The sequence below is a fragment of the Lontra canadensis genome, unplaced genomic scaffold (assembly GCF_010015895.1).
Source record: "Lontra canadensis isolate GAN:19392208 unplaced genomic scaffold, GSC_riverotter_1.0 scaffold14, whole genome shotgun sequence".
NCBI lineage: Eukaryota > Metazoa > Chordata > Mammalia > Carnivora > Mustelidae > Lontra > Lontra canadensis.
Window position 1 is genome coordinate 14,430,777 of NW_022631008.1, and position 25,510 is coordinate 14,456,286.

Consider the following 25,510-nt stretch of genomic DNA (forward strand, 5'->3'; position numbering starts at 1 on the left):
GGACATTATGTTCTCGTTCAGTATCATAGAAATTTCACAGAATGTAGAATCAGACCTAAATGATATCACCAGAGACCTCAAATAACCTCTCGACTGTATAGATAATGGTCAACTGTCTTATCTTTTTTTTTTTTTAAGACTGCTAAAATCATTGTCCCTTGGTCCTGTCATATGAAGATATAATTCATTACCATAACAAATCCCAATAATGAACATAAGGGAAAATATGCAATCACTAAATTTTTTCATGAGTGGGAAGCTAGAAGATAACAGAGGAGTATCAGCACAGAATTAAAGATCATTCTGCTCTTAGGATGCCATTTCAAAATAAGATTGCTGAAGAGCAGTGTTGACTCATCCTCAAAAATAATGGCAGATCTGTTTGACCTTGATTCACTGCCATGATCAAAATAATTCTGGTTAACTTGGAAAGATTCTGAAAAATCTAAAGGTCATACTTAAAATACTTAGAGTTCAAAAAATTTATGAAGTAAGACTTTAGTTTTAGTATGCAAAGTAGCTACAAGATAAAGACAAAGAAAACGTCAAGAGCGTCATTATGTGCCAATTGAAATTACCCTCACTTGCATATTTTGCCCTGATGTTCAGTCTTCCACGATGCTACCCATGTATTTTAAAGATTTTGTTTTTAAGTCATCTCTCTATACCCAATGTGGGTCTTGAACACACAAGCCTGAGATCAAGAGTTGTGTGCTCCGCTGACTGAGCCAGCCAGGGACTCCACTACCCATGTACTTCATATAAATCCTTGACATATTTTTTCAGCTTGACTTATACACGTCTTTAAATGAATTTCTTGTTTTTTCCTTTACCAAATAGTTATTAAGCACCTGCTCTAAGCCAGCTTCTGACTAAGCACAGCACACAATAGAGAACAAAACATGTCTCCTGATCTTATGTAACTCACAAGTCTAGTGTGGAGGCTCATTGTGATGGTTAATTTTACGTGTCCACTCAACTAGGACAGAGGGTGCCTGATTTAAACGTTATTTCTGGGTGTGTCTCTGATGGTGTTTCTGGATGAGATTAGCATTTGAATTGGTAGACAGAGTAAAGCGGACTGTTCTCCCCAGTGTGGTAGGGCATTATCTATCCATGGAAAGCCTGAATAAAACAAAAAGACAGAGGAAAGGGGATTTTGCACTCTGCTGACTGTTTGAGCTGAAATACCAGTCTTCTACCCTCGATTTATATTTACACCACTGGTCCTCTAGTTCTCAGAACCACACCATCAGCTTTCCTGGGTCTCCAGTCTGCAGACGGCAGATCATAGGACATCTCAGCCTATATAATCATGAGTAAATTCCTTATAATAAATCATATGTCTTTCCTATTGTCTGTTTCTCTGGAGAGCCCTGACTCATACCAAACACACACAAACACAAAATAACTAATGGAGTATGTGTGCTGTAAAGGAAAATTCAGGAGTCTCAAAGAGAAGAAAACAGAAAACATAATTCCTCATTTACATGTGTACATATATTCTTGCAACATCCTCTAAATCTCATGTTCTGTGATAGTGTGATATTATCCACTATGATGAACCCAAAAGTACTGGGCTAGAGACTAGTATAATTTAGTTTTAAAGTTATCATTTATTTTGCATTCTGTTTTATTTCTTAGTGGGTACAGGGCAGGAGAAAAAAAGGTCATAGGGAATAAGAAGCAAAATAAAATAAAGACTAAAAGCTGGAATCTTTCATTGAAAGAATAAATAAAACTTTACAAAATGCATGTGGTCCTGAGAAAGTTTTCTAAAACCAAATTCTTGACAAATACTTTTTTTAGGGGGTGTGTCCAAACAGGGGCAGGGAGGGGTAGAGGGAAGTGGGGAGGGAGAGAGAATCTTGAACAGGCCCCCTGTGCTGAGTGCAGAGTCCAACACAGAGCTCCATCTCACAACCCTGAGATCAGGACCTGAACCAAAATCCAGACTCCACTGCTTAACCAACTGAGCCACCCAGGTACCCCTTGACAAATAATTTTAAATTCATGGTTCTTGAAACCTCACTAGCCAAAGAACTCCACTAAATCCTGCCATAAAGCAGAATTCATGCATCAAAGTGACTATCTCCTCTAGCCCAATCTATTTCCATTTCTGTTATTTCTAAGTTGAAATTCTCAATCAAGTTTGCTATGCATCCAACAATGGGAAAGGACCACTCTAACCAAAACGTGTTACATAATTGTCATTCTAAATTCATATAATTCATATAACTTCCCAACATCCACCCTGTTCCTTCCCACTCCCCCTGCAAAAAATCATGCCACAGCAAAAAAAAAAAAAAAAAAAAAATTAAGATTATTTTATTTTAGAGAGAGAAAAAGCATGCAGTGGAGAGGGGCAAAGGGAGAGAGAATCGCAAGCAGACTCCCCACTGAGTACAGAGCTCCATCCTGGACCCTGAGATCATGACCTGAGCATAAATCAAGAGTGATACACTTAACCCACTGAGACATCCAGGCACCCCTTAGCAAAGAATTTTTTAAAGAAAATCTTCAATATTCATTTTGAATCTTTAGAAATAAAAGAAAAAAAAAATCAAGGTGGTAAAATGGTTGTATTCTAAACTCCAAAGAACAATTTCTTATCATGAATCACAAAATCATAGGGAGAAAGGATCTGTGTTGTAGTGTTTGCTTCTTAGTGGGTTCCCTACTGATAGGGTACCAGTGATGCTGCCATTCAATAAGGTGCCTGTTGCTAGTCCTCCAGTCCTCTGCTCAAAGATCACAGCATCAATAAAAGCCTTGCAAGTTCAAAAGGTGCTGATGCAATTGACATACAGCTGGTAAGACCAAGTACCATAGGGAGTTCACTAGCCCAATGTCAACTGCACACACAAGAGTCAAAACTGCAATTTCTGGATTTGCTCTTATACACACACACACACACACACACACACACACAAAGGGAGGAAGAAGAGTACTAAATACTGCTGTACAAACATCACTGCTTACAGTTATGTGGGGTTTTCCAGGTTGTATTATACTTTATTCATTCCCACATCTCACTTGATTTCCCCCTAGCAGAAACAGCCTATCAAAGAAAGAGTGATGCCCAGAAAGTAGTGCATGTGTGTGTGCATGCAGGTGTGTGTGTTCAATATTTCAATAATGGCAAGAACCATTGCATTAGAATGGCCCAAAAGTAGAGTCTGCCTAATGGTTGATAAAACAAATGTGAAAATTCTTCTTAAATGCAGAATACTTTATTATGCTGGATTTGAATAGAATATGCAGAATTTAACATAGATTCTAGAAGGGACAGCATTGAGTGAAATGATCAATGCAAGTCTCAAGTTTATATTAGATAAATTGAAAATTCCCTTTCACAGGGCCACAAACTAAATGGATGCTTTATGTAATATGGCTTTTTATATGACTATTCTCTATCTATTCATTTAAAAAAAAATTAACTGAAAGATCTTTCCATGGAACTTTATTCCAACTTACAATCTAGATACAAGCAAAGACCCCACCAGAACAATGGGGCACCTGGGTAGCTCAGTTGATTGTTTGACTCTTGGTTTCCGCTTGGTTTCAGGTCAAGATACGGACCCTTGCCTCTGGCTCCACACTCAGCAGGGAGTCTGCTTGAAGACTCTCTCCCTTTGTCCCTCCCCCCACACACAAGATACACTCTCTCACTCCCACTCTCTTTCAAATAAATAAATAAATCTTAAAAAAAAAAGACCTTACCAGGGATAAGACTCTAATATTCAGGCTTCAGAAGTCATTTCTGTACTGGTACCTCATTATGCAAGATGAAGAAAATTAGTAGGACAAAAAGATGGTCTTTAAAACTCAGAAGGCAAAATTATTTCATAAATTATTTCATAAAAAGAGCACAGAAAATAATAAAAGCTAACTTGATGACATAGATAATTAGCCCTTGATGAATGGAATAATTATCCAAAGGTAATCGAGTTAATTACTTTAGTCTTCTTTTTTCTTTGCGGGGGGAGGCTTCATTTTATCACTGTATCTAAGTTTTTATAGCTAGTCCACAATAACTTGAGTATGGAGAAATAAATGTAAGGTTCTTAAACTCCTTCGACTTTGTTCATCACAACCAACACTGTGCCCACACATCTAGCCCACGTAGGGTTAAAAGGAAAAAGGTGAGTAGTTATAATAACAAAAGGAAAATCTATACTCTTCTTAAAATATTTACCAAGATGTAACCATGAAATAGGCACAGAATAATTACTCCCTTTTAAAAGTGAGCCACCCAAAAGAACCCCATAGTTTTCCATCTTTCACTTACCGCTTTTGAGAGTATAAATAAGGGCAATGTGGACCATGGGTGGCTTTTTAACTTTCCCTACTACCATTTTAAAAGCAAAAACCTAGAAATCTGAAGAAATAGAAAACTAAATGTGAGTAGCAGTGTTTTTCAAACTCAAAGATATAACTAGATATAACTAAATAATTTAAAGTAAGATGCCTACACTAACTCCCTAAAAAACAAAATCCAAAACTAAAGTTAAAGTGACTGTAAATGAGATGCAGTTTACAGCTTAGGAAGAGAAAGTGTTAATACCAATATTTCAAATTTATCAGCAGAGGAAAATAAATTATAAAATTGGACTTAAGGGGGAAAGAAAAGTAAGCAGCTTGCCATCATATCTTGACACATTAGTGTCTACTTTTTCTTTTCAAAAGGAAAACCCTCTAGTGATTAGTTAAGGTTTACATACTAAGCTGAAAAAAAAAAAGACATCCTATTTTGGACATGTCTACAATCTCAGAAACAAAATGGTTTCTTTAATATAGTCATATTTAAGTCAAATTTTGAGTTGGGATTATAGGATTATAATATTTGTCAAAAGATCCCAACAGTAACCAGGACTTCAAAGGGCTACATTTGTTATGTTAGAAGTGAAACTCCTCCATGTCAAAAGGGCAAAGAAAAAGAAAACTGCATGTCTTAATCCTGATGTTAGATGGAGGAGGGAAATAATTCCCCAAAGGATTGCAACCACAAATTAGCACTGAGATTTAAAAAAAACAAAAACTAAAAAACCCGTCAAGCAGAAATCTGATTTAAAATGTGCCCAGTTACCCACACCCTGTGCCAGTTTACTAGCACCCAAGCTAGTAGCAGAAGCAAAATATATTTCTCCTCTGGAGGAACCCACCTTCAACCAAGGCCTGACACAATTACCACAAACAAAATTCCAAAAGAAGTGAGCAGCTCATAGCCAAAAATCACAAAATCTTGGGGCACCTGGGTGGCTCAGTTGGTTAAGTGTCTGCCTTTGGCTCAGGTCATGATCTCAGGGTCCTGAGATCAAGCCCCACTTTGGGCTCCCTGCTCAGCAGGGAGTCTGCTTCTTCCTCTCTCTTCACCCCACCCCCTGCTTGTGCTCTCTCTCTCCCAAATAAATAACTAAAATCTAAAAAATCACAAAACCTTAAAATAATAAAAGCAACAATAAAAGCAATAATAAAAGAAGGGGCTCCTGGGTGGCTCAGTTAAGCATCTGCCTTCAGCTCAGGTCATGATCCCAGCGTTCTAGGATGGAACTCTGCAGCAACTCCCTGCTCAAAAGGGAATCTGCTTCTTCCCCTGTCCCCACCTCCCAATCGTGTGTGTGCATGCTCAGGCACATGTGGGCTCGCTCTCTCTCTCTCTCTCTCTCTCTCGTGCTGTCTCTCAAATAAATAAATAAAATCTTAAAAAAAAAAAAAGAAGCAAGAGGAATAAAGGAACTGACCCACCAGAAGACTTCAGTTATAGAAGTTACTAGAATATGAAATAGTCAAAATTATGAGATAAGCAAATGTGAAAAAGAATCAAATAAAGTTCTATAAATTAAAATACAATAACCAATACTAAAAATCAACAAAATGAAACATTAGGCATAGCTAAAGTGAATTAGTAAATTGCAAGTTGAAACATAAATTTTCCCAAATGCAATCAAGAGATTAAAGAGATAAGAGACAAGGAAGATAATATAGAATGTCTAACAAACATGCAATTAGAGTTCCAGAAGGAGATCATTGAATTACTAGAGAGAGGAAATATTCAAGAAATAATAAAGAGAGGTTTTCAGAATTCCTAAAAAGATGCTGGTTCTCAAATGTAGTCTCTCTAATGCCAAGCAGATTTTTAATTCATAACTAGAAATACCAGATTAAATATTCAGGAACAAGAGAAAGAGCAGAAGAATATCTTTAACAAGGGGGAGAATAACCTAGTATCTTTAAAGGATACTCCTTCTCAGGAAGGAACCAGAGGGGGAAGATGGATTCCCCTACAGAGGGGGGAAAAAAAAATCTCTGGACTGTTTAATTCTCAATGGCAACAGTAAAACTGAGAAGACAAAGGAATTATGTTTTTTGATGTACACAAAGAAAACTGTCAAAATAGAACTCAATACCAAAGAGTCTCTCTTTCAAGAAACAAGGTGAAATAAAAGGATTATCACACTCAAAAATCTCTGTCTCTGCCTCTTTCTCTCTCTCTTTCACACACACACACACACACACACACACACACTTAATAAAGGAAGAGAAAAGCATGTATTTGGGGCAGAAAAAAATGATCCCACATAGAAGGTCTGACATCCAAGAAGGAATGGTGAGAATAGATATTGATAAGTACATGGTTAAACAGAAAGATGCTGTATACAACAATAAAAGTAACATCTGACTTATGAGAGAAAAAAAAAAACAGGCTAGAACTAAAATACTCAATTGCAATAACACATAAGCTGGAAGTGGGTATCATAAGAGTTAAACAATTCTAAGAATTTGCATTTTTTTAAAAGGACAGTGTATGAGTTTGCTAGGGCTAACATAAAATACCAAAGACTGGTGGTTTAAACAACAGAAATTTATTTTTTAATAGATCTAGAGGATAGAAGTCCAAGACCAAGGTGCTGTCAGGATTGGTTTCTGGTGAGACCTCTCATCCTGGCTTACAGACAGCCAACTTCTCACTGTGTCATCACATGACCCTTCCACTGTGCATGTGCAAAAGCGGGAGAGAGAGCTCTAACGTCTCTTCCTCTTTTTTATATGAACACCAATATTCTTGGATTAGGGCCACACCCTTATGATTTCATTTAACCTTAACTATCTCCTTACAGGCCCCATCTCCAAATAAAATCACGTTGGAGGTTAGAGCTTCAATATATGAATTCTGGGGAGGTACAACTCTGTCCACATCAGAAGGCAAAGATATTAACTTAGAGAATATTAATATGAGTATGCATAGTAAAATTATCTGGGTACCCACTAAAAAAATAGAACTGAGTGTATAACAATCTCCTAACCGTCAAAATAAAAAGAATACTAAAGGGGTGTCTGGGTGGTTCAGTCGGTTAAGCATCTGCCTTCAGCTCAGGTCATGATCTCAGGGTCCTGGGACTGAGCCCCCTCACCTCAGCACATACGGAATCCCAACTCAGCAAGGAGCCTGCTTCTCCCTTTCTCTCTGTAGCTCCCCCTGCTTGTGTGCTCTCTCTCACTCTCTCTCAAGTAAATAAATAAAATCTTCTAAAAAAAAAAAAAATTAAAGAAAGTGGACAATCAATGTATCCAAAAGAAAGCAACAAAAGAGAGGAGAAAGACACAAAAAGTAGAATAGAAAATGTGTCATAATATAAGAATAAATGAATCCAAATATACCAGTTTTCATTCTAAATATAAAAAGCCTAACCTCTAAAGCAAAGATCCAGCTATATGCTATTTACAAGAGACATATCTAAAAACATTACTATATCAAGTTGATCACAGAGAACCCTACATCATTAATATCAAAGAAAAACACAGCGCTATTAGAGCTTTAGAAGGTCATTACATATGATAAAAAGTTTCACTTACCATACAGTATTTAAAAATCCAATCTTAAAAGCATCTAATAACAAACTTCAAAATATGTAAAGCAAAGGTAAATTATCTAGATGAAATCCATTATTATAATTTCTCAGTAAGTGAATGATCAAAACTATTAATAAGGATAAAGAATATTTAAACAACACAGTTAAAACTTTCATCTTATGGATACACATTGACCTACATGGAACACTGTACCCAGAAACTGGAGAATACACGTTATTTTCAAGTTCCACACTGAGCATTTATTAAAAAGAGGACATTTGCGCTAGCCCATGAAGCTTACATCAAAAAGCATCAAAGACCTTGTATGATAGAGACCACGTGCTCTGACCACATCACAAGTAGGTTAGAAATCAGTAGCAACAACCAAGTATGGTTAAAAATTAGAAAATGCCATTCTCAAGAAATCACCACAAACAGCACTGTATGATAACAAAAAAACCTATATAAGAATTTCTGAGAAGCAGCTAATATAGTGATTCAAGGGAAATTAATTGTCTTCTAATAAGGTAAGACTCAATGAGCTAAGCACCCAACCTAAGAAATTAGAAAAACAGGAGAATAAACCTGCAAACACAGAAGAAAGAAAATAAAAGAACAAGAATCAAAGAGTTGGAAAACAAGCTTATAATAGACATGATCGGCAATGCCAAAACCTGGTTCTTTGAACAGATTAAGAGAAATTATATACCTCAGGATTGAAGGAGACAGAGAATTTAGCAAATCAGGAGCTTTAAAAAAAGTGGGACATATCACAGTTGCAGCAATGATTAAACAGATAAAAGAATATCATGGAAAATTATATGATAATACTTTATACTTTTGAAAACTTAGTTACAATGACAAATGTTCCTTGACAGTAGAATGGATAAATTATAGAATTCACACACTAAAACACAAACAAAAATGAAAACAAATTATGGCTATAACAATAACAAATCTCAAAAACATAACAGTGAACAAATAAGCAAGCATAAATGTTTATGTACTATACAGTATAATTCCCTTTACTTAAAGTCCAAAATAACCAATTCTAAAAAATCTGCTGCTTTGGGGATAAAGCAAGCATTGCCATTAGGTGGGGAATAAGGAAACAGAGGGATTCTAGATATATCATGCTCTCTAATCTTGATAATAGGTCATGGGTATTCAATTTTTTTAACTTACAAATATGTTCTATGCACTTTATACATACAATGTACTTCACAATAAATATTCTTTTAAAAAATTTCATAGTAAAATCAGTTTCATAGTGTTATTCTGAACTTTCCCATATGAACAGTGGCCATTCACATGATCTCCTGAAAAAAATTCAATCTTTACATGCCTGTGACATTCCATGCCAAAATACAAAGACATGGTTCTTGTTCTCTAAGATATTACAAAGGGAAATAATACTCCCCTAAATAAAAAAATTCATACTGAAGTACATACTAAGGAAACGGAGAACCTCAGTCCAACTTGCAGAAATGAGGAAAGCAGACTGTTTCACAGTGGAGAAAACAATGTCTGAAAAAAGAATAACTGGCCCGGAAAACATGTTTGGTGTGTATGTGTTTACTTTCTCTTTCCTTTTACATCTAGGACCAAATTCTAAAAATGAAAAATATGCATAAAAACACAAATGTGACTGCATTCACCGGGGTCATGCTTGATGGCTAAATATAACTATGGTCAGAAAAATGAAGGGGAGAATTTCTACATTTAACCCTCCGTCCTTAAGTTTCCACACATGACCTTATCCTGGTTTTTGCCCATTTTTCCCCCATTTTTATCTCTAGTTTTGTTCCTAGAAGTGACTATGTTTCTGTGATAGCCAGAGTGATACTTACCTGGTTTCAAAAGGTAATTTCTGGTTAAGATGAGTTTTTATATTAATGACAGAATGGGAAAAAGATATAGATAAAATATAGATTACAGAAATAGACCCATTTACTACACAGGACATTAAGATTCCCAGAGTTGGCAGCAAAGGACAGAAAACAGGACATTATTACACCTTAGAGATGATTACACAGGAGACAATATCTACTCCTTCTACCACATAGCAATTGTGTATGCATCAGTATATGTGGGCAGCAGGTCAGATGGTAATATAGCAAGGAGACTGAAAATGAAAATGGAGAACATTCTCAGGGCACATGATAACTGCTGTACTTGTTAAAGAGGAAATAGCATTTACAGCTATGTGTGAACACTAGTGAACGGGTTGGTGTGGAAGCTGGACCTTATAGTTGAATCCTCAGAAATATCTAGGTTACTTCATTTGGATAAAGCCCTTGTCAGTCATGTCTGGGTTCAAATCCTATCTGACTTGAGCATTTCTTATTAGACTGACAAAAAAAAAAAAAAAAAAAAAAACTGCAGAAGGTAATGAAGGAAAGTATAACTAGTCTACAGATTAGATATTGAGAATAATAAAGTGCCTTAAGGTCAACAAAAAAATATCAACGCCCTTTACCCCTACCAAAAAGTCTACTTCTAGGGCTTTACTCAAATGGATAATCATAGATGTCTACAAAAAACTGAGTTTTAAGACATCTATTGCTGTCTAGTAGCAAAAAACAAACAAACAAAACAAAACAAACAATCAAAAAAACCTGTCTGATATTATGGTATATCCCCAATAAATTATGTTATATTCACAGACTACAATATTATTTAGTATTCAAAGTATGTAATGAAAGATCATTCCATGATATGCAATGTGGCTCGTCCTTGCGTGAAAATTAAGAAGAAATATATACTGGGGCATCTGAGTGGCTCAGTTGGTTAAGCCTCCAACTGTTGATTTTGGCTCAGGTCATGATCTCTGGGTCATGAGATCGAGCCCCGCTTTGGGCTCTGTGTTGGGTATGGAGCCTGCTTAAGATTCTCTCTCTTGGGCGCCTGGGTGGCTCAGTGGGTTAAGCCTCTGCCTTCGGCTCAGGTCATGATCTCAGGGTCCTGGGAGCGAGTCCGGCATCTGGCTCTCTGCTCCACAGGGAGCCTGCTTCTTCCTCTCTCTCTCTCTCTCTCTGCCTGCCTTTCTGCCTACTTGTGAGCTCTGTATGTCAAATAAATAAATAAAATCTTAAAAAAAAAAAAAAAAGATTCTCTCTCTTTCTGGCCCTCCCCACCCAAAAAATAAAATCAAATTAAATTTTAAAAATTAAAATTAAAGAAATACATGGCACAGTATCATTTTTAGAAACCGAAATATTATTTTTCTATATTATACAAAAATATACACCAAAATGTTAACAATTGTTATCTGCGGGCATAATTTTCCTTCTTTTCTGGGTTTTTTTGAGAGAGGGGTTGGTTTTTTGCTGGTCTGAATTTTCTAAAATTTTCTATAATGAACATGTGTCACTGCCATCATAAGAAAAAAATATCTAGGGGTGCCTGGGTAGTTCAGATGGTTAAAGCACCTGTCTTCAGCTCAGGTCATGATCCCAGGGTCATGGGATCGAGCCCAGCGTTGAGCTCCCTGCTGGACGGGGAACCTGCTTCTCCCTCTGACTGCTGCTCCCTTGCTTGTGCTCTCTCTCTGTGTCAAATAAATAAATTGAAATTTTTTTAAAAGAAATATCTATTACAGAATAAGGATAAAAAATAAAGATTTGAAATCTTACAATACCAACTAGTTACAAAATATGGAAACAAAAATGAAAAATTCCCAACATCACTATACCTTCTGGGAACAAATTTACCCAAAGCCTATTATGGACAATGGGGAAGCTTCAAATTCAAAACTCCTCTCATGAAAGAGCTCAATAATTCAAAAAAAGGAAAAATTTCTGAAGTACTGAATGGGACCTAGCTGAAAGGATTAAAGAACAGACTTTCTGCTATCGTTGGACAGTGTATAACTTCAGAAGGTACTACAGTTGGGGCAAACTTTATTAAAATAGAGCAGGAAAATGGCCCACTTCACATCCGGCCTGGAGATAATGGCAAAAATAAGCTAAAATGATTAAAAGAATGGGTTTTTAGGGGCGCCTGGGTCCCTCAGTGGGTTAAAGCCTCTGCCTTCAGCTCAAGTCATGATCTCAGGGTCCTGAGATCGAGCCCCGCATCAGGCTCTCTGCTCCGCAGGGAGCCTGCTTCCTCCCCTCTCTCTCTGCCTGCCTCTCTGCCTACTTGTGATCTCTGTCTGTCAAATAAATAAATAAAATCTTAAAAAAAAAAAAAGAATGGGTTTTTATTACAAGTACATGTTTAGAGTTGTGTGCAAAATGCAACATTTTCCCCTTTGGAAGGCAATGGATGCTACGCCAAGAATAGTCCCTTTGCACAACACCTCCCTTTGAATCTGTATCCTCCCAGGACCAACTCAGATCAAAAAACCTGCAGCAGACACCTTCAGCCAGACATTGTACTGACCACCTGATATAAATGTTAACTGATTCTTAGGTAACTTTCAGCTGAAACTCTTACTCTGATCCAAACTTCAAGCATCTTTAAATCCTGCAAATGTTCTTTCTCTAAAATGTTTAAAAAACAATAACAACAACAACAACCAGAAGAGGTGATAGCATCTCTCTTTGGAAGGTAACAGCTAGAACAAAGACTCATGTCCCTTCTGCACAGCCTCCTCAAGGCAGAACATTAGAGTTTCCACATAAAACATTTTGCCTAAAATATTTTTTAAATGCTTTAGTGATACAGACAGGACTTAGTTAATTGAGAGAAAAGAAGCTAATGAAGCTTTGGTCAAAAATCCCAAATGGTATGTAAAACTTATGGCTAAAATGACACATAAGGGTTTCAACTGAAAATTACCTAAGAATTGATGAACATATATGCCAGGTGACTGGTTATTTGCACAATATTTGGCCGGGAATGTTTTTCAATCTAAACTGGGCCTAGGAGAATATAATTTCTTTATAATCATCCCTCAAAGGAAATGGCGATAGTAATAGTGTTACTATTAATTTCAATAGGTGACCCCTAGATTACCCTCCTAACTACAAATATATACTCTTTTGCCCAAGTTCTGAAAGCTATATTAAAATCCAAGCTTCCCAACTTTCCCTTACATTTTTACTAAACATGAATGAGCTTTCCAGTATATTAAGCTAGTTTCATGCTTGAATTTTCTGAATCTTCTGTCATACAGACAGAAATGAGAAATTACTTTTACCAATCCTGTCCCAATTTGCCAGCACAGAGGCTAAAAGGCACTTTATCCTATGTGTCAAACTCAAAGACTGAAACAGCTCACTGTCAGCTTCAAAAACCATTTTTTACAAGCATGGCACACTGCCTCAAGCCAACTAAACACTAAAGCATGTTGGGCTGCCCAAACTGCAAATTATTTGGAATGTTCTCCATGTTTTGTGGTTACAAAAGTACCTATTTTGTGGACCATCCAGTTAAAATTAGGGCCATATCTGACCTTAAACAAAAAATTCTCAGGAAACTGAAACTATAATTGACCAAGATCCCAAGAGTTCTGAAAGGCTGTGACCTCAGGCTCATAATCAAATATCTCAAATGTTACTTTTTGAAAGCCAAACAGACACAACATAAAGTCAGTGAAATACATTACTGTCTGTTTTAAGTAAACAGTAAAACTTCACTATAAAATACACCTCATAGTTGCAAAAAAGGAATAAAATTGCCACCTGCAACAAACTAAAGTGTATATGTGGCAAATAAAAATGCATATTTAAAAAAAAAAGGCCTAGCAAATAAGCAAAAATCAGTCTAAAAGATTATTGCACTTCATTTCTAATTTTTACTCACATATGTTAAAAGGTAGCAGTTTCAGCTGTGAAATGTGATGATATACTCCAAAGCTTTGCTTGTAGTGATTAGAGCCCTGTATCATAGCTATTATCTTCCCAAGCATTAATGGATACCTCTTTCAAATTAAATACTTACTTAGGACATCATTCACAAATCTGAATGCCAAAACTTCCCAAGGTTTGCCTCCCATGCCATCAGGATCTACTCTGAGTCTCAGACCTTTGGAGAATGCCCTGAAGATCATTTTTAAAGTGTGAAAAAAGAAAACGTCGTATTGACAAGCTAATTTTTTCCTAGGGGTTCCTCTGTGGAAGATGAATTACTGAAGCATGAGAAATCCCTTGTTCAATCATCCACTGATGGGATAATTCAGTCCATTTTAATAAACATGTGGTTAAGATCGTTGGCATATGGCCCCCTGGTACAAGCCTTGGACAAGAACAAGAACACAGGGGAAAACACAATACTTTTTTAACTTAACTGATATTGATGAAATTGATGAAAATGCTGAAGAGATGACAAGCCTTAATGGGAACTATTTTTAGCTTCTGATCTCTTAGACCTGTGTTTCTAGTACATGTATATTATCAAGTCCCTTTATGCTTTTCTCTGTTACAGATTTACAGATATATAAATATGTAAGTATAGACATAGATAAATATGGATTTTGTAAATATATGTGGATGTGTGTGTGTGAAAGAGAGAGATATATATATTTACTTTTTTTTTTTTTAAAGATTTTATTTATTTATTTGACAGAGAGAGATCACAGGCAGAGAGGCAGGCAGAGAGAGAGGAGGAAGCAGGCTCCCTGCTAAGCAGAGAGCCCGATGTGGGGGCCTCGATCCCAGGACCCGGGGATCATGACCTGAGCTGAAGGCGCCACCCAGGCACCCCTATATATTTACTTTTAAAAAGAATAATTCAGGGGTGCCTGGTTGACTGAACAGATAGAACATGTAACTCTTGATCTCAGGGTGGTGAGTTCAAGCCCTACATCTGGCGTAAAGAGTACTTAAAAAAAAAAAAGGCATATTCAAAAAACAATCATTTCAAATCAAATAAAGCATATACTAAATCTCAAAATTGCTGAATTTCCTAGAAAATTGTGTATTCTAGGAACTAAGTCCCATCCACCTTAGAACCCCAAATTCTCATTGAATGCTGTACTTCCTTGCCTGGACTCCAGCAAACTTAAGGTAAAACAATAACTGCAGTGAAGACTTTAAGCATGTGACTTTTTCTAAGCAAATTTTTTTCCCCAAAACAGTCAGTGTGCTGCATATTTTCAGAAAATGCTTGGGCAGTGAGTTTTTTGTTTGTTTGTTTGTTTTCAAGTTTCAGTCCTGGTATATTTAACAGCAGAGTGACAAAATTTTGCTCAGAGAGAAAAATCTATATCCCAAACAAAATGTTATAATATTAACGGTTATTCTGGAATGGTTTCCTTTCAAAACTTCCTCACTACAAATGTTTCCTACAATACCCTCCTCTGTTTTGATAGTACTTTTCACACAGAGATTATACATAATGCATATAACTGAGAATTTTAATACTTAATGATATTCTTTTCTTTAAACAAGCTCCCACATTCTATTTTAATTGTTTAAAATAATCTGGATAATGTAATCAATTATGTCACTAAAACTCTGGGCTATGCAACACTTCACAAAATACAGGAACTTTTCATCAGCACCTTTGATTTGCAGCTGACACCAGATGTACGAAACGCCAGTGGAGAGAACAGAAACAGGATTAGACAGGTGTGGTAGAGACCTGGGGGTGTGAGAAAATAGGCTTCCTTTACCCACAGGACACATAAAAAAAGAAAACTTACCTATTTGTGTAATAAATGTACTCATATAATAGGTTTCATCAAATAATTACATATATTACGTACCTCATCCAAGGGTAAAACTGTCTGAAGTAATGTCAGATTATGCAAGAACCATCAGGGTTTCGTTTGGTTTTGTTTTGATGATTCTTAGAAATACTACCCTTAAAATTAGTTGGGGCCTTTTAATCTAAGACAGAATGAAAACCATATTCACCAAGAAACAAACAAATAAAGAGAAAATCCTATCGTAAAACGGTATAGGTAAAAACCTCACCTTGCCTCACCGACAAAAACTGCATACCTACTACGGGGGATACCTGTATTTCCTAAGTGTCAGATCAAGTCTAAACATCTAATCAGAGACTAGAGGATCACTTTGAAATTTTGGGTCAGCCTTAGGGGACATATCATAAACATATATTGTTGGTGGGGTGTGTGTGTGTGTGTGTGTGTGTGTGTGTGTGTGTGTGTGTGTTTAGTACCCTGAACCTCAAGGATATGGGCGGGGGGGGGGGGGGGCAGAATGTTTCCCAAAAGGGGCGGGGAAGAGAGGGCTTAGAATCAGGGCGACGCTGAAACCCGACCAGGGCTGAAAGGCAGACACACAGCGCCGCAAGCTCATCCACATGTAAGAGGCAAGCTCTCAAACTGTTGGAGCTCGCAGGGAGCCTCCCGACTTGGGCAAACGAGGTGAATTTCACCCTTAAAGAGGGACGAGAGCACAGCGTAAAAGTTCAAGAGGATTCCATCCCCTTCCTCTCACTCCCGGCACTTAGCTTCTGAGGAGAAAGCCGGGCAGAGAAAAAGCCGGCGCTGGGTGCCAACCTGCAGCCGCCCAGTTTCCTAGAAGGCCTAACTGCTCCAGCGGGCAGGGGATGGCGACAGGGGGCGTCGGGAAGCGAGGCGGGCGGCTCCCGGGGAAACCGAGTCCCGACCGGGCCCCCGCCGCACGGCGCGGGCTGCCGAAATCACTCAAGTCCAGCCGCAAAACCTTCCCGAAACCCCGAGCTTCTCCTGCACAACTTCGGTCTAACCGGCTCCTTCTCCGCCACACAGTCTGCCCAACAGCACAGCCTCCCCAACGCGGCGGATGGAAGCGCTCCCCGCGGGCGGCTACCTGTCCGGGGGCCGAGGACCCCAAGTCTCACCTCATACAAAGGGCTGCGCGCGGGCGCCTGCAGATGAACCCAGGGAGCATGGCCCCATCCAGTCCCTCCCGGAACTTTCCTGACATAGCACTTCTCTCGGCTGCAGAAAACAACGCTTCCAAGCAGAGGAGGAAGAGGAGGAGGCGGTGGTGGCGATCCAGGCGGCGGCGGCGGCGGCAGGAGCTGGAGCAGAAAGTGAGGAGCATCGCGGGCGAGCGCCGCCGCCTCCCAATCTGCCGAGGGGTTCCCGCCCCCAGGGTAACCAAAGCTCCCTCTTAAAGGCGCCCGCCGCGTTTTAGGACGGGAGGTAAGGGGAGGAGGGGAGAGGGGGCGGAGGCAAATAAAGAGGGAGGGGGCCGGCTGAGACGGAGCGATTTCGGAGGCCACGGTCCAGGCTGCCGCCCCTCCCGGCTGCCGCGCTCGCCAGTTTCTCGCTGCTCCCCCCACTCTCCGCCTGGTCTGGTTACCCCTCCGCCTGGGCAAAGGTGAGACAAGTGCTGGGACCCGGCACCAGGGCGCCGCTCCCGCCTTTGGCTTGCGCCAGGATTGCCCCTGGAACTTTGCCCAGTCTCCTCACCGCCCCCATCCTTTTGGGTCCTTTCTTCCTGCCCCCACCGCAGCGCCGCTGTCGCCCTCGCCCCCAAAGCCCTTGCGCGCGGCTGGCGACTGCCCAGTGGAATTGCGTTTCCTCACGTGGGTCCCACATATTCTTCCTCTATCTCCCACACAGTGATGAGGGTCTCCCCGGGAGCGCTGGAGACTGAACTAAGTAAAGGCCAGTGGGGGCCCCTAGACTGATTCCTGAAAGTGTCACTTGTGTAGGGCATGGGAGATCTGCCAAGTGTCCTGCTTTACCCTGTGCTCGTTTCTCCGATGGCCAATTGCCAGATGGCCAATTGCCAGATGGCCTCCAACTGGATTTCTTGAACTGTTGACTTTGGCTTTCATCAACAGAGATTGGCAGTAAAGATCCCCAGAATGGACTCAGGAGGACGCTCCAGAAAAGTTACCGTCTTAAGATCTAAATGATGCAGGGAAATGCTGCGTTCAAGTAACACGTGGTACTGTTTCCCCAGCTCTCATCAACACTTGTGATCGCTGCTGAGACCACGGTGAGCTATGTGCGGTGTGGAGATGCCGCAGACACACACAGCACCAGCAGCCATCGACAGGTTAGGAACAGACTAAGGTAACAGTGGGTGTGGGCAGCAGCTTGTTTTTCGACCTCATGGCCCCAATTCTTACTTCTTTGGACTGTGCGTCTTCAAGATAGGCTGTCCTTTGGTCCCTGCACAGCGTCCTTTGGCTGAGGTGGAAATGGGCCCACAATTCAGGGTTAAGATACAGCCTGGGCTACCAGGAGCTGCCTCCCTAGGGGCAGTGGGCTCAGAAGGAGTGGTAGATTCTAATTCACACAAAAGCACTGGTGTGGTAGCCTGAGACTGGACCTCAGACCTACCATCGGTGTAACAGGGCAGCTGTGTAACAAGCACATGCTGATTTGTGGAGGAAGAGGCCAGGGAGACAATGTATAAAAGGTTGGAGCAATTTCTCTTAAAATGTGGAGAAGAAATAAGCCTTGGGGTCTATAAGAGCAGGAGATGTGGTCCTTCCTGGAGCAAACATGAAGATGAGAGAGGAGGTTGGCAGTGAAATAGGAGAGAAGAGATCTTCCTATTATGATAAATTCCTATATAGTCAGAATAATTGGAAGTACTAGGTACCCAACTCAAAGTGACTCGAGAAAACCTACAGTGGAGGAGATTGGAATGTATTGGCTCATTTGCATTAAATCCCAAGAGTAGATTTGGCAAAGAAGAAGGGGAAGGGGGGGGGAATTATTATTTTTTTGAATCTTTTTTTTTCTCCAGATGATCAAAGAATGTTAGGACTCCATTTTTCTCCATATTGTGCTGTGCTTTCATTGTACAGGTTTTATTTTCCCTAATCAGGGCCTAAATTGACAGCCCCAGACTTATTTTCTCCACTGATCTCCTTTACACTGATCCTATCAGCAAAAGAGCAGGCCAAGGAATGAGTCTTATTGGACTAACTTGGATCCACTCCCTTCTCTGAACTGAGCATTGAATATGCAGTAAGGTTGGGGTCACTTGACTATGTCTGAAAAAGATCAAGGGAGATAGCTTTAGTGCTCCCCGCCCTGTACACCTAAACCACATGAACTGAGTAGAAGAGAGGAGGTTCCCCAAAGGAAAATTCGTTTTGTTAACAAAGAGAAAATGAATGTTGAGTAGGTAAAGACCATAGATGACCCACTCCCAACAGCCCTCCATTCCCCACCACACACACAACACCGAAGGGGACTGAATACCTCTCTAGCTTCTCCACCAATAGCTTCAGGACCAGAAAAATGCCAGTGGTCTTGGGGTTACAGTTAGCCACATCGTTTGGCCTCAGAAGCCCTTGGGAAGGTGCTTGTGATATTTAACAACCACTTGCAAACAAACAGTATCTAAAATGTAATTGTATTCAATCATTTTTTTCCCTAAATCCTGATACCTCTGCTTCCACACACCCCCAACTTCACATTCCTTTTCAAGCTCTGTGTTATTATACAATCAATTCAACTTGATCAGAGCCCATGGAAATGTGTCATTACCTATACAGTGTGTTCGTTCAACTGGAGAAAGAAATGAGGCCTATGAATAATCACATTTCAGTATCCAAGTGACACAGGGCCCAACTTCATTTTCAAGTTCTAGTAAGTTCTTCCTTAATCTTTTCAGACATGGGCACAGAGGAGTTTATATTTTGCCTACCAAAAATGCCAGTTTCAGGCTTTTTTCTTCCCACACAAGAACTTTTCTTGTAGTTACTCACAAAAATGTTTCCTATTTTCTTCCTTCATTTCTCTGTTTTAGAGAAGTTTCTATGTATCATAGAAAAATAGATTTAACAACCTGGAGGAGACTTTAGAATGAACCTAAAACAGCCCCCTTTATTTCATGGAAGAAATGAAAGCTCAGAGATTGACTCGTCTGGGGTTGCGCAGCCATTTTTGGCATCTGTGATGTGCCCAGCTCTGTGCTCGGCATTTCAAAAAGTACAGAAACAAAAGCATACAACATGGCCACTATCCTCAAAGAAGTTAAATTTAGTCAAGGAGACATTAACCATCTAAGATATTATAAGACAATTATAGAGAATCACAATATACCATATAATTTAGTATTTTTAAATGTGTGATGAGCTGTGTTACCTGTAGGCCTTGAAATAAAAGATACCATAAACCGGAGTAGTCTGGGAAACACAAGCCAGGAACCACCCTGATGATCTTTAAAAAATGCAGAGGGGGAAAAAATGGGCTTTCCACATGAGAAAACAAACAAAATGAGAAGGCATTGATGGAGGAAAGATCTTACCATGTGTTTGGAACAGAATGGAAATCTATACTGTCATGGTTAAGAAGAGTGTTTCTAAGTGCAAGTCATGAGATCAATTTAGTGGGTTTTGAGGAATATTTTTTTTTTTAAGATTTTATTTATTTGACAGAGATCACAAGCAGGCAGAGAGGCAGGCAGAGAGAGAGGAGAAAGCAGGCTCCCTGCTGAGCAGAGAGCCCGATGTGGGGCTTGATCCCAGGACCCTGGGATCACAACGACCTGAACTGAAGGCAGAGGCTTTAGCCCACTGAGCCCCTTGAGGAATATTTTTTTAGTTAAACAGAATATCCATGTGCATCATACTTAACAAGATTAAGTATTGTTTGTTAAATTTGTGTGTCATTATATTATGTGTTCTTCGTTATGATGTAAATTTTTTATCTTACTTTGGATTATGTTCAAAAAAAGTTCAAAAGCCCCTAGTTCAGAAGCCAGACACACTGGGTGTGAAACTCTGCTTTGTAGCAAAATGTCAATTGAATAACTTCCCTCCGAGGATCCATTTCTTCATGTGTAAGAGATGTTCAGCACAGTCCTTTGCATGGAATGTGACCTATAAATGGCATCTATTATTTGCTGGCCAGATTGGAGACGACTGCATATGAGAATCACCTGAAGAACTTTTTCAAAATCCCAGTACCTGGGACCCACCCTTAGAGAACCAGACTCAATTCTTTTTTTTTTTTTTTAAGATTTTATTTATTTCATTTGACAGAGAGAGAGAGATATATCACAAGTAGGCAGAGAGGCAGGCAGATTGAGGGGGAAGCAGGCTCCATGGCAAGCAGAGAGCCCCATGTGGGGCTCGACCCCAGGACCCTGAGATCATGACCTGAGCTGAAGGCAGAGGCTTAACCCACTGAGCTACCCAGGCGCCCCAAGAACCAGACTCAATTCTAAGGGAGAGTTTGCACATCAGTGTTTAAAAGCTCCCCAGGTACAGCCACGGCTGCGAGCCCCTGGGCTGGACCCATAGCAAAGCACATCTAGCTCCTCAGCAGCATGGTGAAGCACTGTCTCTTTCTTCAGGAGACGCATAGATCGTCATGATTTATGTTGCTGTTTCTTTACCAAGCAATAGGGAGCACGTTAGGTCGTCAGCAGAATTCTAACTAGTTTTGGCTCAGAAAATCTTCAACTGTGCTGCAAACCGCTCGTGGTTTATCTCAGTCAGTAACACAGCTTGGATCCTGAGTCATAATCTCCTATGTATCTCTCCAAGTGTACAATTGATGATCAATTACCAGCATACAGTGGTTTCTGGAGGTGTTAAAAAGCAGTAAAATAACCACCAAAAATTCCCTGAGGAAGAAAAGGGTTAGAAGCAAATGGCATTGGAAATCCATAAGCTAAATAATTAGCAAATGACTCATTAAATTTCAGCTATTCTCATCCTGACTTTTAATAGTGCAGTTTCTAAATATACTAATTAGTGATGTGCTTTTTGTAATCTTACATTTAGTAATCCCTATGTGTTCGTATCTTATGTCTTTCCCCTATACGTTCAATCACTTCGTGTATGAAGCAGGAGAAGCTTTCTTCAAATATAGATTGTCCAAGAGACTCAGAACCGGTTATTCTACCTAGTCATTTTGTCTCTGTACGTTTTGGCTTTTTTTTTTAATTCAGTTGGGCAAGTATAATAACGTAGAATGGTTTTGTAATCTCACCAAAGAGAGCATCTGAGATAAGAAAGGAATAAGAAACCTAAAACCTAAAATTCCAACAACCAGACCTTATGTGCAACATGATATAACAAAATCAGAAGTACCCACAACCACTATCAGGTCTTCTTGCCTAAGATAGAATCTGAATCTAATCAAGCCTCTGGAAGGAATAGGAAATACAGGGGACCAAGGATGGAGTTTGAAAACCAAACCACCTCAAGAAAGCAATCAGTCAAATCCAGAATATCAAATGTTCAATTAAAAAAAAAAATGACATGGTTTCTCTACCAAATCAATGGCATGAAGAAACAAGGGCCTGATTAAAGAATAAAAGAGATTTAAAAATCATGATCATGGGGCGCCTGGGTGGCTCAATCAGTTGGGCATCCAACTCTTGATTTCGGCTTGAATCATGATATCAGGGTTGTGACATGGAGCCCCGCATTGCACTCCACACTCAGGCAGAGAGTCTGTTTGGGATTCTCTCTCTCTGTCTCCCCCTGCCCCTCCCATTGAGTGCTCTCTCTTTTTCTCTCTCTCTCAAATAAATAAATGAATCTTTAAAAAATAAAAAAAAAAAGAAAAGAATCATAATCATGAAATGCAATGTATGGACTTTGTGTCCTGTTTTGACCAAACCCCCTATGAAAAGAACCCTTGAGACAATCAGGAAAATCAGATTATAGGCTAAGTATTAGATACCTTAAATGAATTATTCTTAATTTTCTTAGATGTGATAATGACATGACAGTTACATATAAAACAAAAATTTCATCAGAGGTTCATGCATACTGAAGAATTTTATAATCCTGTCCCCCAAAATGGAAGGAGTAATAGGTGGAAAAATGACTGATCATTTTTGAAACTGAGGGATGATGCATAGAGGTCTATCATCCTATACTTCCTTTATTGTCTGTTTTTGGGAAGTTCCCTAATTTGATGTTGAGTTAACCTTTTATTAAAATCTTTCACTTAGGGATGCCTGGGTGGCTCAGTCAGTTAAGCCGCTGCCTTCGGCTCGGGTCATGATCCCAGGATCCTGGAATCGAGTCCCGCATCGGGCTCCTTGCTCTGCAGGGAACCTGCTTCTCTCTCCGCCTCTGCCTGCCTGCCGGCCGCTCTGTCTGCTTATGCGTGCTCTCTCGCTCTCTCTCTCTCTCTCTCTCTCTGATAAATAAATAAATAAATAAATAAATAAATAAATAAATAAAATTTTTTTTTAATCTTTCACTTGGTTTGACTAATGGGACAATGATAAATATATGCAAGTCTGGGCCTGGTTACATCTTGAATATTTCTAGAAACAAGGTTCTAGGCTCAAAAGTCTTTTCTTACAATATCTTGGGCCACTGTTTTCTAGTCACATTTAAGGCATAGGACTAAAGCAAAGAGTGATCAGTAAGGGTCTCTGTGGGAGGAGCCCACAGCCACTGGACATACAGTTGGATATCTGCATCCCAGGTGCCCACTTTCCAAATTATCTCTGTGCCCCAGTGATTATCTCCAGCTACCAGCCTTGGCAGCTTCCACCATGGCATGTCCACAGTGAGCTCTACCAGTGAGTCCATAGGAACTAACTGGCTGAATGCTTTTATCCTTTTTGTAAGTCTTACTGAAGGCATGTTCTTTTGGCCTCTTCCCATCCCCCACCTAACCCCATCACACTATCTCCCACCCCCCAGAGCAGGCACACACTCCCGCATTCATACAAACGTGCACACACACACACCAAAAAAGCATTGCAGTGGTAAGATCTGGCAAGCCAAGGCCAATGAGAGTAGACAGAGAGCAGCGTTTCAGCCTGCTGCTAGTCTACATCTTAGTCTGGCATGTCACCAACACTTTTATCTGGACCAGTTATGGCACATGATTCAGTGTTAGGAGAAGGTAACTAGGATGTCTATTGAATTTATCATGAATTGGAAAATATAACTAGCACATCAGTCTCACAGACATTACTTCTGTGGATGAAGCTGTTTAAAAAAAATGAGTCAATTAAAAATATTAAGTTAATAAAAGTACAGATATTTTGAGAATATGACAAAATTCATGGAAGTGTTTCATATATGACTAAGAGTTTTGAAAATTCTGTCTTCATCTGTAGAAGGAGAAAGAGGCCTTAGAGCTCACACACAAGCCCAGATGAGCAGTAGCTTAACTAGAAATGCAAGATAGTGCAGTAGATAAATAAATCCTTTGATAACTACAGGTTCTATTTTTCGAATAGATGGAGGGACCTTGGGCAGTTGGTTAGTTAACCTCTTCAACCTCAGTTTCTTTATCTGTATATTGAGAGTAAAAATAAAGCATTATGAGGATTAAATAAAACATTCATCCAAAAAACTTAACGTAGTCTCTGATACAAAGTTAATGTCAGTGTATGTTGGAACCATCACAAATGATACCAACTTTGTATTTTTCTGGATATTCCTTTATCTCATTTCCTTTTAGAAAGTTTGGAAATTGATTTGAAATCTTTCCATTAAGAAATATAACTAACGGGGCGCCTGGGTGGCTCAGTGGGTTAAGCCTCTGCCTTCAGCTCAGGGCATGATCCCGGGGTCCTGGGATCAAGTCCCGCATCAGGCTCTCTGCTCGGTGGGAAGCCTGCCTCCCTCTTTCTCTCTGCCTGCCTCTCTGCCTACTTGTGATCTCTGTCTGTCAAATAAATAAATAAAATCTTTAAAAAAAAAAAAAGAAATATAACTAACAATGTTCAGTATCATTGTCACTGACTGTGAGGTTTTTTTCAGTATAAATTTTTTAACAAGTGAAGTGGTTCTTATCCTACCAATAATAGGTTTTATCACCTATTATCTCTTCTGTAACACTCATTCTTCATATAATTGAAAAATCTATTATTTTTTAAAAATATTTTTAAAAAACAATTATAATTGGCCCTTACAAAAGGTATCACTTCAATAACCTTTCGAGAATATTTGAAGTTATCAAATCTGAGTATTCTAAATTTTTTTAAAAAGATAATGGATAAACATATACTCGAGTTGAAAGGAATTTTGTTTTGTGAATCTTCTTGGAAGTCATAAGTTAAAACGATCCATTTTAGAATAAAAAAACAGTTATTCTCAGAATTATCATGTGAAATCATTTTAATTATTAGACATAATTATTTCATGTAATACTTAGCTTCTAAGGGTTTTCTGCTAGTATTAGATACCTAACTCGTACAGATAAGAGGCAAAGTAATAAAAAAGTATTCCAACAGAAAGGAAAGTGTTGAATAACAGTGTGGTGGCCATTAAAACATACCATCCAGGGCCTCCTGGGTGGCTCAATGAGTTTAAGTGTCTGCCTTCAACTCAGATCATGATCCCAAAGTCCTGGGACGGAGCACTGCATCCGGCTCTTTGCTCAGCAGGGAGTCTGCTTCTCCCTCTCCTTCTGCCCCTGCCCCACCAAATAAATAAATAAATAAATAAGTCTTTTAAAAATAAATAAATAAAAACGAAGTGCTCCACCCAGATGTTCTGAGGAATGCCACCTCACTGCCAGCCTGCATTCACTGAGGCCACACTCCCCTTGGCCTGCACTCAGCCAGTGACAGAGAATGGCTGGGGTACTAGTGTTATCCATTCCGGCAGACATAGGATTCCCCTAACAGACAGCTTTGGCTCCAGGACTCCTCATCATACCAACCAAAACTTTCTGACAACTGTGCTATAGTCTGAAATTCTTCATCCCCTGCCGTCCTTCCTCCTTCCCCTCCTTGCACTCCAGTGAGACCTGCATCATGGTCTGAAGGCTTTTGCTACTTCCTACATCCTCCTCTGTATCTTTCACTGACACTTCCACCAATGAATGTCCACCATCGCTCATCATGCCTTG

General features: G+C 39.5%; 1 protein-coding gene across 1 annotated transcript in view; it reads right to left on the reverse strand.

Annotated features, from left to right (window-relative positions):
- GPR63 (G protein-coupled receptor 63) overlaps positions 1 to 16,958 on the reverse strand; it is a 50,490-nt gene extending 33,532 nt beyond the window's left edge. The window contains exon 1 of the mRNA XM_032858160.1: positions 16,594 to 16,958. The gene's annotated coding sequence lies outside the window, so the exon portion shown is untranslated. The remainder of the gene's footprint in view (positions 1 to 16,593) is intronic.
- Positions 16,959 to 25,510: the final 8,552 nt, after the last annotated feature.